At 37.5% G+C, this 15,128-nt stretch overlaps 1 protein-coding gene across 2 annotated transcripts in view; it reads right to left on the reverse strand.

Moving 5' to 3' along the window:
• The window catches only part of GRIP1 (glutamate receptor interacting protein 1), a 225,827-nt gene that overhangs the window by 108,447 nt on the left and 102,252 nt on the right, over positions 1-15,128 (reverse strand). The window lies entirely within an intron of this gene.

The raw sequence follows: 15,128 nt of genomic DNA on the forward strand, positions 1-15,128 counted from the left end.
TCTGCTCTCATCTAGCTTATATGACAGTGACATGTACAGCGGTTTATCTCTTCAATTAAATCTTAAGTTTTGCACCAGTTGGGAAAATAGCATGTGCATCTTTATGCCATCTTTGTCACTTGGCACAGTGCTTGGCATGTAGGCATGTCTCTCAATAAGTGTTTGAAAAGTTCATTCCATGTATATATTAGTACTTAATATGGATGAGTTCATGGTTGGAAGAACGTAAGAAAAGCAGGGAAGCAGAGAAGGATGAGAACATGAATAGATAATGTCCTGAATCAGTGAAACAGTAAGAGTTGTAACCTCAATGGATTTCATAAGTCATCTGTGTTTTTTCCCTATTTTCCCACCTGATAATGGGATCCCTTCCCCTCAGGAGATAGACTTTGTACAGGATCTATATGGGCAGGAGACATCAGGATCCACATTTCTCTGAGCAGCTTCTCCTGACTCCTGATTTAGTGAGATGTTCCAATGGGCATGCAATGCTCCTACTGCTGAAGCTCATACAAAACATCCTTCTCTATTTCATCAAGGCTTTGTGCATGTCTCTATCCTTTTCCAGTGGCTCCATTTGAGAAGACAGAGTCTATGGCTTGTCAATTGTAACATTCTCAGCACTTAACATAATGACTGGCATGTAGGATATGTACAATAAATAGTTGTTGAATGAGTGCACGATCAAATAAGAAAATTCAGGAAGCTTTTGAGGCTCAGAAATGGGTCATATGGGAAAGAACTCAGCATGGTGCTTAAAAATGTCCATTTTTTTTCACAGTAATTTGTATCTTCTTAGACAAATCTTCTAAACATACTTGTTTTTCTAAAACACAATACTGTTTCTTCATTTTCTGTGATAAAGAAATCAATCTATAATCAAGGCACTTTTATCATTTTGAAGTGCTATGCATATAAATTAGATTATTGACATATTATGACTATAAGTCTTTGAGTCATTTCATTTTTCAAAACTACTTTGCTGTGATATTTTTCTGATTTTTTTATAGCTCTGGTGTTTGGAACCATTAATACAACGTTGTCCTCTTGAGAGTACCTCTTTATCACCAAGCACCACTCAGAGAGAGTGAAACAGAAAATCAGTATTTCTGTTGCTAAAGCTCAGACACCACACATTGATTCACAGACATGGAAGTTCCATTGCAAAGGGTCATTTTCACTTAGAGATGAAGATATTTCTTAAATAAATATGAGAATCTTCATGCCAATGACATTCATATTTTAGTGCTAAAAAGTCCAGCACACACTTTTTTTTTTTAGGTAATTGGTGAAGTTGAAGTAATTTAGTCGTAAAAATGGTGAAGAGATCACTGGGAATTATTTGTCATCCTGTCAATTCCAGGGCAGTGCCTCATTAATAATAGCTGGAAGAAGTCACAGATCTTAATGTAGTAGAAAAACTTTCTCATTTGGGGGCGTTAAGGCTATAATTTTACCATGAACCCTACTCTAAGGTGACAGCCCTTCCTCGTCTTGTTTGCATTGCTGCTATTTAATTCCACTGATTTAGGGCCACTGACAACATTCTGCCTTCTTTTCCTTCCTTATTTTCATTTTCTGCTTTGTTTCTCTCTGGTGCCTCATTTAGTCATGGGGCTGCCCCAGATCTTGCCTTACTCTCACTGTGGAGTTTATTTTTAATATATTATTTGCAGGTGGGGAGTCGGGTTTGGGTCACACCTGGTGGTGTTCAGGCCTTACTCCTGGAGTGATGCCAGGGATTGAACTAGGCTCAGCTGCTTACAAGGCTAGTACCTTAGTCTCATTAATATGTCTCAACATAGAGTTTATAGTGAGTGACTCCTATGGCTCTTGACAACGGTGATTTGTACAATTGTTTCATTATCTGTTGTTCCTTGGTATTCCATCTTTTCCTTTAGTAAACTAAGTTTTAGTGAACTAAGAGGCTTTCAAGATAGGGGCATTTCAGTCTTTTATTTATTTATTTTCTTTGTAATGGGGTGCAGCCAGCCATGTGCTTATGTAGTCAGTGAGAAGTGAGTAGGCATGAGATGTGCACCATCTTGGATGTTCCCTTAAAAATAATGTTGGTATTTTCTTCTGCTCCACTCCCACCACCTTTACTTGCTGCTGCCTTCTAGTCTCAGTACTAATTAAACACTTAATTAATAACACACTTAGTTAATATTAAACAAATATTTTTTTTCCTATCACCACAGGAATTGTTTCTGTCTACCTCTTTTTTGTTTATTTTGGGGTCACTACCTGCAGTGCTCAGGGGTTACTGCTGACTCTGTACTCAGGAATTACTCAGGGCTGGCTCAGGGGACTATACTGGGTTCCAGGAATTAAATTCAGATTGGCTGTATGCATGGCAAATACCCTACCTGTTGTACATCACTCTGGCCCTTCTGCCTACTTTTTTATTCCAAACTCAAAGTTCTGCTGCTAATCAACTATGCTTATCTAATTCCAAAACCCACCACACCCAACTCCCAAATTTACTATGTCTTTGTCATGAGCATGCTCTCTAAAAGCCTCATTTCCAGCTCAAGTTAAAACTCAGATGTTTTCTGGCTTAGCAGAACTCTGTATCTCACTTTTCCTATAAACTTGGTTTACTAATTAGATTTTCTAACTTATTTGTCATAGATTTGTTAGATTTTAATAAATAGGCTTGTAACAAAAACTTACTTTTTCCCAAATTGTTTTTCTTATTTCTAAAGATAAATTTGTCAGAAGATATGAAGTCATGAAATTTTTCTATACATCGATGGACATGGAAACTATTATGCTGAATGAAATAAGTCAGAGGGAAGGGAGAGAAAGAGATACAGAATAGTCTCACTCATTTATGGGTTTTAAGAAAAATAAAAGATATTATTGTAATAATTCCTAGAGACAATAGAGATGAGGGCTGAAGGGACCAGCTCATGATATAAAAAGTTTACCACAAAGGGTGGTGAGTGCAGTTAGAGAAATAACTACACTAAAAACTATCATAACATGGATAATGAGTGAGAGATGTACAATACTTGTCTCGAATAGAGGCGGGGGGGGGTGATGGAAAAGGAGGGAGATGAGGGGTATTGGTGGTGGGAATGTTGCACAGGAAAAACAGGCTGTTCTTTTTTATGACTGAGGCCCAACAACAAACATGTTTGTAATTTTAAAAAATAAAATATTATTAAAAAATAATAATACACCTGCCCAGTGGGGCCTGACTGTGGAAAATTGTGAGTGCTGCTGTGTGTGTTTGTCTACTGACCTGTCGCGTGAAACTCTTGGGAATGGGCCGAAAAGAGGCTCCAGAAAACTCGCTCTCCCAGAGGCCAATTCTAGGGCGGGAAAGCCAAGGAACTGCTCCATAATGTGAAAACCGGCTATGCTTTGCAGAAGCCAGGTCCCTTGTTTGTGACGTCAGGCTGGGAAAATCCACGAAACTACGCCTGCCCAGTGGGGGCCCTACTGTGAAAAATTGTGAGTGCTGCCTGTGTGTGCCTGTCTACTGTCCTGCTGCGTGAACCTCTTGGGAGTGGGCCGAAAAGAGGCTCCAGAAGAGCACAAAACGGGCCCGGAGAGATAGCACAGCGGCGTTTGCCTTGCAAGCAGCCAATCCAGGACCAAAGGTGGTTGGTTCGAATCCCGGTGTCCCATATGGTCCCCCATGCCTGCCAGGAGCTATTTCTGAGCAGACAGCCAGGAGTAACCCTGAGCACTGCCGGGTGTGGCCCGAAAACCAAAAACCAAAAAAAAAAAAAAAAAAAAAAAGAAGAGCACAAAACACAAACACAAAAGAGAAAAGAGCTGGAAGTTACAGCTCACCTCAGGAAGCTCACCACAAAGAGTGATGAGTTTAGTTAGAAAAATAACTACATTTTTAACTGTCCTAATAATGAGAATGTCTAAGGAAAATGGAAAGCCTGTCTAAAGTATAGGCGGGGGTCGGGTGGGGAGGAGGGAGATTTGGGACATTGGTGATGGGAATGTTGCACTGGTGATGGGTGGTGTTCTTTACATGACTGAAACCCAACACAATCATGTATGTAATCAAGGTGTTTAAATAAAATATAAAAAAATTGAAAAAATAATATATAATTATTATATTATATACAATATTATAAATTATATATAATAATATTATTAATAATAAATAAAAATAAATTTGTTTGAGGTACCAGATGAGTTTAATAAAATATACCTGTTACTTAAAATTTCATCTCTTACAAATGACAGACATGATGAGTTGTTCCTTGGTATTCCATCTTTCCTTTTAGTGAACTAAGAGGCTTTCAAGATAGGGGCATTTCAGTCTTTTATTTATTTATTTTCTTTGTAATGGGGTGCAGCCAGCCATGTGCTTATGTAGTCAGTGAGAAGTGAGTAGACATGAGATGTGCTCCATCTTGGATGTTCCCTTAAAAATAATGTTGGTATTTTCTTCTGCTCCACTCCCACCACCTTTACTTGCTGCTGCCTTCTGGTCTCAGAACTAATTAAACACCTTTCACCATGAGACAAGGATATGGAGCCATACATTGAAGAAGCACACTTTACAAACTTACACATTTCTAAAACTATTCAGTGTGGCTTAATCTCTCAAGAAATAAATCTATCATATTTCAACTAATATATCTGGAATTTATTATTATTACTTTGGAAGCTTGGGGGACATATTTGGTGCTCTTAGAAACAACTGCTGGCTCTGTGCTCAGAATTGCTCCTGTCAGTGGTTAATGATCCAGGTAGTACTGAGAAATTGAACTGATTTGGGAAGCACCTTAAACCCTCTTGACCTCTCTGGCCTCATGAGTTATTTTTTGTTTTACTAGTTTTAAATTGATTATTTTATATTTGATTTATATAACTGCATAAATTGTGAGAACAGCATCACATCTCATAAATATTTTGAGTGCGGATATTACTATACTACCTGTATTTCCATTGACTTTTTCACCTAAGTTTATTACTCCAGTGTACCTTTCTTGAACTCCTGACAACAATTATTTATTACTAGGTCTTTGTCAAGCATACATTTTATAAAATTACTACCCACCATTATCCAGTACTTATGCCTAGTATTTGTATATTTAAAAACTTCACATTATGATTAATTTCAGAGATGAATTGAGAGGGGCAGTTGAAAAGGAAGGGAATTGAGGTTCTTGAGGAGGAGAAGTTGGGTACACTGGTGCTGGGTGTGGTATTAGAATTATGTGCATGGAAAAGCCACCAATAATAGTATTGCAAATCACAGAACTTTGTTCACTAAAATATAATTAAACAATAATAACAAAACAGGTATTTTGAAAAGATATGTATCAAAGTCTGTATAGAAATTGTTTACCTATAAACTTTTATACTATTTTTTTCTGTTAAAGCCATTTAAAGTATATCTTGTATACTAATAGTCAAGTTCCAGTAATCGTCAAGAGTAAATATGCTATTTTTTTTATAGACTAAGATAAGAAAAGTAAGATCAAGAAGATATCTTTTGCCAGCACTAATTTAGAAGAAAGAGTGACCCACAATTACTCTGGTACACATCTGTGATTGGAAACTAGAATAATTCCCTTTAAATTTTTTTATTTTAAATATTTTGTTTGTTTGTTTTGAGGTCATACCAGGTGATACTCAGAAATTACTTCTAGAGCTCTTAGGGGGCATACAAGATGCTGAGGATCAAACCCAGATCATCCTAATACATGGTAAATGCGCTATCTTCTATCTCTCCAGCTTTGAATCTCTTTTTCTAAAAAGTAATACTTTATACAGTAAGGTGTTAAATGATCGACAAATAACACATTTTCACTTAGGGAAGCTAATGTGCAATTGATTTTTTTTTTAAATAAGAGTAGAAAGCACCCAGAATTCTGGGAGGAAAAATCAAAAGTAATGGTTTAGGGAAGAGGAAGTATGACACTTAGGTAGGTCCAGGGCTTGTAGTATGGAGGGTAGCCAAGTTCTACTAATTTTTCTACCATTCACTAGGTCCACACTGTTAACACCCTGAAACCTCACTTTTTCACTTGTAAAATTAGGAAATTTAATAAGATCCATTTTGCTTTTTTGGCTCTACAAAGACATAGTAATGTCAGATGAGGAATAGCTTAGATGGGAATGAAAAAAAATGAGGAAGGTGAATAAATTTTGTAAAAATAAATAATAGCAGGGGGTGAAAATGGAAAGAAAAATCATAATAACTTGGTTTAGTTTTCAGTATATTACAAAGAGATGAACTGCTAGATTAAAAACTGATTGTAAACACTAATAATTTTCAAGATAGAATTAAAAGATTCAGATGAATTCCACTTAAATTTCAAAGGTAAATTTTACTTATTTACCATTGTTTTACAACAAAACTTCAGGGTATAGTACTTCACCTTTATATGTGCATAGGATTCTGAACCTACCACCTAAATTCCAGTGTCCTTCCTCTCATATGCAAATAACCTTTGTAATTCATTCTTCTCTCCTGTGTCTACTTTCCCTCTGGTTACCATTATTGTTTTTACATAGTATAGTCTATGAGCAACCCCCTCCACCCTTGATCACTTTGTTTGCTTTATTGTATTCCACCACTTAAGAGTGAAAACATCTAGTAACTCTTTGTACTTTTTATTTTGCTTAGCATAAGCACTTCAAGTTCAACCCATGTTGTCACAAAGGGCAAAATTTTATCTCTTAAACATCTACATAGTATTCCACTGAATACATATACAGGGACAGAAATATAGTACAGGCAAGAAGATGATTGCCTTGCTTACAGTTGATCCCAGTTGGATCACTGACACTGCATATAATCTTCAGTGAATATCCAGGAGCAGTTCCTGAGCACAGATCTTGAAATAACTTCTGAACACCACTGGATATGGCCCAAACCTTCACTTTTCTTCACAAATATATATAAACAGCTTTATTTTATCATTTATTTGGATGGCACTTCAGATTATACTTTAATTTGGCTATTGTGAAAAATGTTGCTATGATCACAGTAATAAAAATATTCTTTAAAGTTAGTGCTTTCTTTTGCATAAATGATTGTAAGTAGTAATGTTGGCTCCTATGGTATTCCCATTTTTAGATTTTTTTTATATCTGAGTTATGACCAGAAGGTCCAAGACAACTCCTGGCAATGATTCAACCTGCCTGGCAGTATGGTCCTATGGTTCAGTGCATGGATCTGGTGGTAGGGCTACACCTGAAGGTTCTTAGAGCACATACAAGAGAGGGATTCAACTCAAGGACTAAACATGCCAGGTATATGATCTATTAATTGAGCTATCCCTTGACCCTTTTTGGGGAGTGAGTGGTGAAGGAATTTCCACACCATTTTCCATAAAGGCTATACAAATTTGAACTATATAAACAATATATAAGAACTCAAAAGTTTTACTTTTTTAAATATCTTGAGGAAAACAAATATCGTTTTTTTGAAGACTGAATGAGTCTGAGGATTGGATAAGTAGCTCAAGTGACAGAGTTCTTGACATGCTTAATGTGAAGTTCTGGGTTGGATTCACATTTTTCCTCAAGAACCATTGGGATCAATTTCTGAGCACCATGCTAGAATATTCTCCAAGCACCATGGAGTATGGTCCCAAAATCAAACTAAATAAATAAATTGTTAAATAAAAATTGACTTTGAAAGATAATAGCTGCCTTCACATAATATAAAAACATCATTAAAGGGGCTGGAGCAGTGGTGCAGTGGTAAGGCGTCTGCCTTGCCAGTGCTAGCTTAGAACGGACTATGGTTCAATCCCCTGATGTCCCATATGGTCCCCCAAGCCAGGAGTGATTTCTGAGCACATAGCCAGGAGTAACCCCTGAGCGCCACAGGGTGTGGCCCAAAAAATCAAAAAATAATCATTAAAGAAGTTCTAGAGCATAACATAATTGATGCATATTGATTTAAGTTAATTTCTCTTAATATAACACTGACACTGTGAACAGTTCTTGGCCGTCCCAGTGGTACATCACAAACCACATACCCAAAATATTACTGGCTTACACCCAACTTTATTGGTTCTTTTCAGATTTCTACCTTCCAGTCATTGGTTCATGTTATACTCTACCACATGAACCAGAATCCATTCCTAATTCCATCTTTTCCCTCATCTTCATGAGTTCTTCTTGATTTTAATTCCAAATAGCTTAAAAAGTCATACTCTGACCTACCATTCTACCATTTTTGACCCATGATTTGACATACTGTATCCTCTCATAACATCTGCTTTTCCCAGTCAAAATTGGTTTTATAACATGCATATCTCATGATACTAACCCTAGGCATAATATTCTCAGTATCTGTGCTTGTGAATGAGTAATATTTTTCATAAAACATAAAAATACCCTATTTTGGATATTTGGATCTCACCAATTTTTTTTCTTTTTTAATATAAATCTTTAAGCATCATGATTACAAGCATGTTTGTAGTGGGTTTCAGTCATAAAAAGAATACACCCCCTCTTTAGCAGTGCAACATTTCCACGTGGCACCAATGTCCCCCCCCTTTATCTCCAGCCCCTGCCTGTATCGCGACAGGCATTCTATTTCTCTCATTCTTTATCATTGTCATGCTAGTTGTTAGTGTAGTTATTTTCCTAACAGTGTTCACCAGCCCTTAACTCTATTGTTTCTGGGCTTCATTACAGTAATGTCTTTAATTTTTCTTAAAACCCATAGATGAGTGATACACTATTCCGTGTCTATCTCTCTCCCTCTGACTTATTTCACTCAGCATAATAGATTCCATGTACATCTATGTATAGGAAAATTTCATGACTTCATCTCTCCTGATGGCTACATAATATTCCATTGTGTATATGTACCACAATTTCTTTAGCCACTCATCTGTTGAAGGGCATCTTGGTTGTTTCCAGAGTCTGGCTATTGTAAATAGTGCGGCAATGAATATAGGTGTAAGGAAGGGATTTTTGTATAGTATTTTTGTGTTCTTAGGGTATATCCCTAGGATGGATCTCACCAATATCATGTCCTTCCATTATTCCATAGATATTGCTGCTCCAGTCTGCTACTTGTCTTTCAGTTCCTAAAACATGCTCTGACTTTTTACTAATGCAGTTCTGTCTACCTGGGAGGCTCCAATTCTCCCCTGTAACCCTTTATCTCCACTTCTTCCTCTCTGATTTGCTCAAATGACACATCCTGCTAGCATTCCCTCCCCTGACCTGCAAACCATGTAATCCGCCAATTAATTGTTCAATTAACTGCTTAGTTAATTGTTCTTTGATTAATAATGGAAGCTCCTCCTGACTATTTCTCCACAATGCCTACACAGATACTAAGTTCACAGCAGGCTCTCAGTGATATTTTCTAGTGCAGGGGCCACACTTAGCAGAATCACTCCAGAAAAGTTAGTCTGGTGCAGGCTGAAAGTGTTCAGGGTTGGAGGCCATTAGGTTTCAACCAAAAATGCTTTAGGGCCATGTGACTCTGAGGTTAAACTTAGAACCTTGCTTCTGCTCAGCTTTACTCCCTAGATCTTCAATAATATTAATAAAATAAAGTGCAGTGTTTTACAAAGTGGGTGGTATTTCTCACCAGTGGGTGATGGAATATGGGGAAATAGTAGCCTCACATGCACTTAGGGGGCATGTTCTGTTTGTTCCCTTAAAAAAGTAGAATTTGGGCCAGAGCAATAGTAGAGTAGGCTGGGTGCTTGTCTTGCATGCATTTGACCCGGGTTTGATTCCCTGGCATTCCATATGGTTCCTCATGCCCCACTGGGAATGATTCCTGAGCTCAGAGCCAGGAGCAATCCCTGAGTACCACAGGGTGTGGTTCAAAAGAACAAAAAATAAAGAAGGTAGATTTCAAGTGAGTGCAGTTTGATTTCTTTTTTTGAAAAGGTGGCAATAATCTAAAAATTTTGGAATCCTTTGAGTTAAAGGATGAATATATTATCTCATTCAAGCACATATACTGATGACTCTAATGTTGCAGAAATGTGAGTCATGCAACCCGGCTTGAAACAGTGCCCAGGGTAGTTGGTATCATGTTAGCTCCATGATAAATCTGTTCAGTGGTCATTCTTGTAAGATTCTTATACACATATAGATGATGTTGATCATAACATCTATTCCTCTTTTGTTTGAATTCTGAATTTAATAAATTTGATCCAGTGTCTCATAAAACACTGGTATCTGGTATCTAAAAAATTAGGGAACAATTTGTTAGGGCAATGATAACTTCTTTCAGATGAGACTTAAGCTCATTGGACATTTTCTCTCTCTAAGTAGGTATCAGAACACCTAAAAGTGGTTAAATAAAATTCTCCAGGATTATGAACTCCTACAAATATTGGCATCACTTGAATTGCCATGAAGGTTATGTGTCATACACTACAAGAGAAATGGATGTTCTGGAGGACAGTTTGACTATAGGAAGATTTTCCAGGTAAGATTATCTTAGAAGATTCTAAAACAATCATTTTGACTGACAACTGAGGAGAACCAGGGAATAGAATATGCTTATTAAGTCAAATTTGAGTTGGTATCCTCAAAATTGTATAATTGGAAGGGAGTGCAACAAAGGATCAATTTAGAAAGGTGAGGTTGGCTATAAAAAAAAATCACAAGAAATATTCTAAGACTTTGCAGCCTGACTCTGGCTAAGCTTACAAAGGCTCAGGACAGGGCTATTAGAGAACAAGAATTCAGAAAGGAAAGCATGGCAAGGAGAATTTGATACAGTGGAGATCTTCATTGAGAGAGTGTTGTCAGTCTCAGTGGATCCAAAGGGCAGAAGCCAAAGAATAACAACCTACATCAGATTCCTTCCCTCTCAACTTCTGTGATTCTTTCTGAGCTAAACCCAACACTCAGAGGGCCTGAGTGTCTGACACACTCACTGTAGGCCACAGCAGAAAGTATCAGGTGGATGGATGGATGGCTTTGAGGCTTTTAAACAAGGAGGTATCATTATTTGTATATAAATCTACTAATCTTCTTCCATTTGATGTCCTGTAATAGGTACAGGGCTTTCCTTTGGGTTGATAAAGATATTTTGAAACTAGACACATGATAGCTGTGATTGAACTAAATGGCACTGAATTGCAAACTTTAAATGGTTAATTATATGGCATATAAATATTCCTTTAATTAAAAAATAACTGAGTGGTGAAGGAGATAGTTCAAAAGAATGGTGTGAATGCCTGACATACATGAAGCACCAGGTTCTATCCCTGGCACTTCCTGACTCCTTGAGCACTGCCAGGTACAGTACAGGTGACTTCCCAAGCATTAGAAAGTCAGATTAACATAGATTGGCCCAATAGCAAACCCACATATTTCTAATCACTTCAAGGAGGTCCCTCACAAAGTATTAAAAATATGACCAAAATTTCTACCAACCAGGACAATAAAGGAAATTATATTAGAAGTAGGAAGTCTTCTACTCTTTATGGTGAAAATAAAAAGTGTTCCCTCTGAGAACTCTTAAACATTTTTCTCCCATGAGATTTAGATACAGTTAGAGCTGATTGATATTAGTGGAAGTCAATACCATTATCCTTGATCTGTAGAGTGATATTACACAATATCATCAATATGATGGTATTGATATCAATTAATACTGAGTAATATCATTCCACACATTTTCATAAAAGCATGCAGAAGTAATTTCCAGTGTGAACAAAGTTGAGACATGAGATTAAAAAAAAATTAGTGGGGCTGGAGAAATAGCATGGAGATAGGGTGTTTGCCTTGCATGCGGAAGGATGGTGGTTCAAATCCTGGCGTCCCATATGGTACCCTGAGCCTGCCAGGAGCGATTTCTGAGAGTAGAGCCAGGAGTAACCCCTGAGCACTGCCAGGTGTGACCCAAAAACAAAAACAAAACAAAAAAATAGTGATGATAAATCTAAGTTGGGACAAACTGATGTGGCCACGAACTTTACGTAAAGACAATCCTTAAGTAAACAGATTTATGCCTCGCTTTACCTCGATATTAATTTTTCCCTCAGTCAGACTTCTTACAGAAGCTGATTTAGATCACTTGAAAGATTCCCTGCAAGGAGACTCTGGTACTGTTGTATTTTATAGACATGACTAAGACAAAAATCCTAAGCTTCAGGCATCCATTGAATCAGTGGCAGAAATATTTTAGGATGCTGGAAAAACTTGATTCTTCCATGTTAGAAGATAAATACATTCTCACAGATATGAGCTTACTAAATCTGCAAGCTAATTTCTGTAACAATACAAATTTGTACAGTACTTTTATGACTTTATTTATTGTGTGTGTGTGTGTGTGTGTTCATACTCTGAAATGCTCAGGATTTGCTCCTGGCTTTGTGCTCAGGACTTACTACTGCCAGTGGTCAGTATGGAATGCTGAGGATTGAAATCAGGTCAACCACATGCAAGGCAAGTGCCCTAACCACTGAACTATTGCTCCAATCTTAACAGTACATTCATTGAGCACTAATTATGTCAGGAACACAAAGATTATTGGGAAGTTAAAGGTAAATGCGTTTCCCCTTATTATGGAAACCCCCTGAGACCCACTAACAAAAAGGTAGGTAAGTAGAGTAGAATCTTTGGATTTGGCTGTGGAATTCTATTAAACTTCATAAAGTTACCAGTTAATTTCTTTTTAACTTCATGTTTGCAATTCTCACCCCAATACACACATCACCCAATAACATATTTAATTAAGGACAAATGATTACAAAAATTTGTTGGGGTACAGAGGTTAGAGAGATAGTATAGCTGGCAGGGCACTTATCTTACATATAGTTGACCTGAGCTTGATCTCTAGTACTTTATATGGTGCCCAAATCTTACCAGGAATAAGTCCCAAGCACCACTAGGTTTGGCTCCCAAACTAAATATAAATAAATAAAAATGCTAGATTGGGGCCAGATAACAGTACAGGGCACTTGCCTTGCATGAAGCCAAATTTCTGACATTGCATAAGATTCCCTGAGAACTACTAGGAATGACCCTTGAGCACAGAGTCAGAAGCAGTTCCTGAGCAGCTCTAAGTGTCATCCTTCATGTCGGGTTGTCTAATAGGATATGATTTTTTAGCTTTCTGGAAAAATTATTAAAGAATGGCCAAGAAGGTGACTGAAGATCCATTGCAGAATAACTGTCCTTTGAAAAGGTTGTTATTGCTAAATAACTGTGGTAAAATCAAGAGAATGGCAGTGACATGTCATGGAGATCTGAGGAGGTTTGTACTCAAGTGAATTCAGATGAGCTCAGATGAGATAGAACATGATCTTAATTGTTCTATTTTTTTTAAACTTGATTGTTTTTTGGGGTCACACCCACTGCACTCAGGCTCTACACTCAGAAATCACCCCTGACAGACTGGGGCACCGTATGGGATGCCAGGAATTGAACAGGGTCCCTCCCGAGTCAGCCACATGCAAGGCAAATGCCCTACTGCTGTGCTATCTCGCTGGCCTGATCTTAGTGGTTTTAGCTGCCTTTATTGTAATGGGCTCTAGAAAAATAACCAACTATTTTAACAAATACTACTCTAGCGTAACATACGTAACACAGTTACTTTCTGAACCATAGAAGTGGATCTACAAATGCTAACACTGAATTGATCATTAGCTTGGAGATCATTGCTCTCCAAAATAAATATTTCCCCCACAACCACATCAAGAAGCTCCTGCAGCCTTGTGGTAGGAAGCCTGTTTCCTTCCTTGCTACCAGTCCCATTCACGAAGGTGCTTCTGACAGCAGGGGCCTCAAGCCCTGGCTTTATTCCAAAGTGTCTAATCAGAGGCATAGACCAAGTAAAAGCAAGTCGACAGGGGGATGAATGGGGTGCCCTGATTTAAGAAAGTGCAAGAGAAAAAAAATGGAGTGTGTCAAAATGAGAAAAATAAACAGAGGAAAATTCAGGAAGAAATAATCAAGAGCCCATCCCCTGACAGAAGATTAGTTTATCCTGCCAAAGTGAAGTACGGTGGAGGAAAATGGATCCTGCAGATATAAATTATTCATGGTTAAAGACATCTCAGTCATTAAGATATTTACACCTCGAGTGAAGCTCCTGCACGCTGTGTTGATTTATGGGCTACATAATTACATAAGATACACTGATGACTGTTTGCATGGGAAATACTCTGGATTTTTTTTGTTGTTGTTGTTAATCAGGTTTCCCACTTGTGAGCCCAGCATTTCAATCAGCGCACAAGGCTTGATTAGAAACTCCTGGGGGTGGAGGAAAGCCTGTGCATGGTAATTCCAGTGCTGCCTGTCTTCCATCCCTTCAGATAAAAAGTACCTTTGGGGGTGCCTTGCCACTTATTCATTAGTTAAAAGCATTTTTTTTGCTAGTGGCATCCTATTTAAATAACGGTCCTATTTGTTCAGATGAGCTAACCTCCAATAAGTTGTTTCAAAAATAAATTTTTTAGCATTACCAATTTGGTTTATTTTTCTCTCTTAAAATATACTGCTATGGACGTTTCTCAAATTGGCAAAAGAAATACACCTTCTATGCCCTAATGAGCTTAAGCTTAATCTGAAATTCTAATTTTTTTCTGATAACTTAAAGGGGACACTTGAATGGTTACTGTGTTCTAAGTGTATAAAACAAGTGAAATTCAATGACACATCCCATGTAGTTCTTAGGTTTGGTTAAAGCATGATGAGACTATTAATTTTATTACCTTCAGACTTGCCCCCAGTATGATAATGGTTAGTATCATCATCCATTTTTGGGTACTCTTATTATAATTATAGAATCCAAAAACTTTAATAAAATATAACATTGAGGAAAATGTAAGTCATAAGTTAGCAGCTTAATTTACCATCATCATAAATAGGCATTTTGTAACATATCTGGACCTAGAAATAGAACATGGTAGACTTTATTTTATTTGTTTATTTTTTGTTTGGTTTGGTTTGATTTTTGGGCCACACCCAGTGACAGTCAGGGGTTTCTCCTAGCTCTGCACTCAGAAATTGCTCCTGGTTTGGGGGACCATTGAGATGCTGGTGATAAAACCAAGGTCTGTCCTGGATCAGCCACGTGAAAGAAAAATGCCCACCGCTGTGCTATCCGGCCCCTTTATTTTATTTTTTTTAATTTCTTTATTTAAGCACTGTGGTTACAGAAATATTCATAGTTGGGTTTCAGTCATCAAATGTAC

Source organism: Suncus etruscus, chromosome 11 (genome assembly GCF_024139225.1).
Source record: "Suncus etruscus isolate mSunEtr1 chromosome 11, mSunEtr1.pri.cur, whole genome shotgun sequence".
NCBI classification, from domain to species: Eukaryota; Metazoa; Chordata; class Mammalia; order Eulipotyphla; family Soricidae; genus Suncus; species Suncus etruscus.